Source organism: Numida meleagris, unplaced genomic scaffold (genome assembly GCF_002078875.1).
Source record: "Numida meleagris isolate 19003 breed g44 Domestic line unplaced genomic scaffold, NumMel1.0 unplaced_Scaffold576, whole genome shotgun sequence".
NCBI lineage: Eukaryota > Metazoa > Chordata > Aves > Galliformes > Numididae > Numida > Numida meleagris.
In genome coordinates this window covers 12,439-14,672 of record NW_018364792.1, presented here as the reverse complement: position 1 = coordinate 14,672, position 2,234 = coordinate 12,439, and the positions used below count along the sequence as shown (strand labels likewise).

Sequence of the window (2,234 nt, the reverse complement as noted above, 5' to 3'; positions counted from 1 at the left end):
TCATGGGGGGGTGCTTGTGGGGCTGTGACCCATAGTGGGGCTTACTTGGGGGGCTAGGACTCATGGGGGGGTGCTTGTGGGGCTGTGACCCATAGCGGGGATTACTTGGGGGGCTGGGACCCATAGCGGTGCGTATTCAGGGGGCTGGGACCCATAGCGTGGCTTACTCGGGGGGCTGGGACCCATAGCGGGGCTTACTCGGGGGGCTGGGACCCATAGCGGGGCTTACTTGTGGGGCTAGGACACACAGGGGGGCTTACTTGTGGGGCTGAGACCCATAGCAGGGCTTACTTGTGGGGCTAGGACCCACCGGGGTGCTTACTTGTGGGGGCTGGGACCCATAGCGGAGATGCTTACTTGGGGGGCTGAGAACCATAGTGGGGCTTACTTGTGGGGCTGGGACCCACGCAGGGTTTACTTGGGGGGCTGGGAACCACGGTGGAGCTTACTTGTGGGGCTGGGACCCATAGCGGGGCTTACTTGTGGGGCTGGGACTCATGGGGGGGTGCTGGGGGGCTGTGACCCATAGCGGGGCTTACTTTGGGGGGCTGTGACCCATAGCGGGGATTACTTGGGGGGCTGGGACCCATAGCGGGGATTACTTGGGGGGCTAAGACTCATGGGGGGTGCTTGCTTGGGGGGCTGTGACCCATAGCGGGGCTTACTTGTAGGGCTAGGACTCATGGGGGGGTGCTTACTTGGGGGGCTGTGACCCATAGCGGGGCTTGCTTGGCGGGCTGGGACCCAGAGCGGGGTGTATTCGGGGGGCTGGGACCCATAGCGGGGCTTACTTGGGGGGCTGGGACCCATAGCGGGGCTTATTCGCGGGGCTAGGACCCATGGGGGTGCTTACTTGGGGGCTGGGACCCATAGTGGGGCTTACTTGGGGGGCTAGGACTCATGGGGGGGTGCTTGTGGGGCTGGGACCCATAGTGATTACTTGGGGGGCTAGGACTCATGGGGGGTGCTTGCTTGGGGGGCTGTGACCCATAGCGGGGCTTACTTGTGGGGCTGGGACCCATAGCGGGGNTGCTTGGGGGGCTGTGACCCATAGCGGGGCTTACTTGTGGGGCTGGGACCCATAGCGGGGCGTATTCGAGGGGTTGGGACCCATAGCGGGGATTACTTGGGGGGCTGGGACCCATAGCGGGGCGTATTTGGGGGGCTGGGACCCATAGCGGGGATTACTTGGGGGGCTAGGACTCATGGGGGGTGCTTACTTGGGGGGCTGTGACCCATAGCGGGGCTTACTTGTGGGGCTGGGACCCATAGCGGTGCGTATTCGAGGGGCTGGGACCCATAGCGGGGCTTACTTGTGGGGCTAGGACTCCTGGGGTGGTGCTTGGGGGGCTAGGACCCATAGTGGGGCTTACTTGGGGGGCTAGGACTCATGGGGGGGTGCTTGGGGGGCTGTGACCCATAGTGGGGATTACTTGGGGGGCCGGGACCCATAGCGGGGCGTATTCGGGGGCTTGGGACCCATAGCGGGGCTTACTTGGGGGGCTAGGACTCATGGGGGGCTTACTTGGGGGGCTAGGACCCACGGGGGGGCTTACTTGAGGGGCTGAGACCCATAGCGGAGCTTACTTGTGGGGCTGGGCCCACAGCGTGGCTTACTTGTGGGGCTGGGACCCATAGCATGGCTTACTCGGGGGGCTGGGACCCACAGCGGGGCTTATGTGGGGGGCTGGGAGCCACGGGGGGGCTCACTTGGGGGGCTGGGCCCCATTGCCGCCCCACATTCGCCCCATAGCCCCATAGCCACCCCATAGCTGCCCCACAGCAGCCCCATAGCCACCCCAAAGCAGCCCCTGTAGGGCTGAGCCCCATAGCAACCCCACAGCAACCCCATAGCCGCCCCATAGCTGCCCCACAGCAACCCCTGTAGGGCTGAGCCCCATCGCCCCATAGCTGCCCCATAGCCGCCCCATAGCCGCCCCACAGCAGACCCTGTAGAGCTGAGCCCCATAGCAACCCCACAGCCACCCCATAGCCCCATAGCCGCCCCATAGCAACCCCATAGCCTCCCCATAGCTGCCCCACAGCAGCCTCATAGGGCTGAGCCCCATAGCAGCCACATAGCCACCCCATAGCCGCCCCACAGCTGCCCCCTAGCAGCCCCATCAGCCCCATAGCCGCCCCATAGCAGCACCCTAGCCACCCCAGAGCAGCCCCTCTAGGGCTGAGCCCCATAGCCTCCCCATAGCTGCCCCATAGCAGCACCCTAGCCACCC

At 65.1% G+C, this 2,234-nt stretch overlaps 1 protein-coding gene across 1 annotated transcript in view; it reads left to right on the top strand.

Moving 5' to 3' along the window:
- The window catches only part of LOC110391870 (filamin-C-like), a gene marked incomplete at both ends in the record, with an annotated part of 19,743 nt that overhangs the window by 5,100 nt on the left and 12,409 nt on the right, over positions 1-2,234 (top strand). The gene's annotated exons all lie outside the window — the stretch shown is intronic.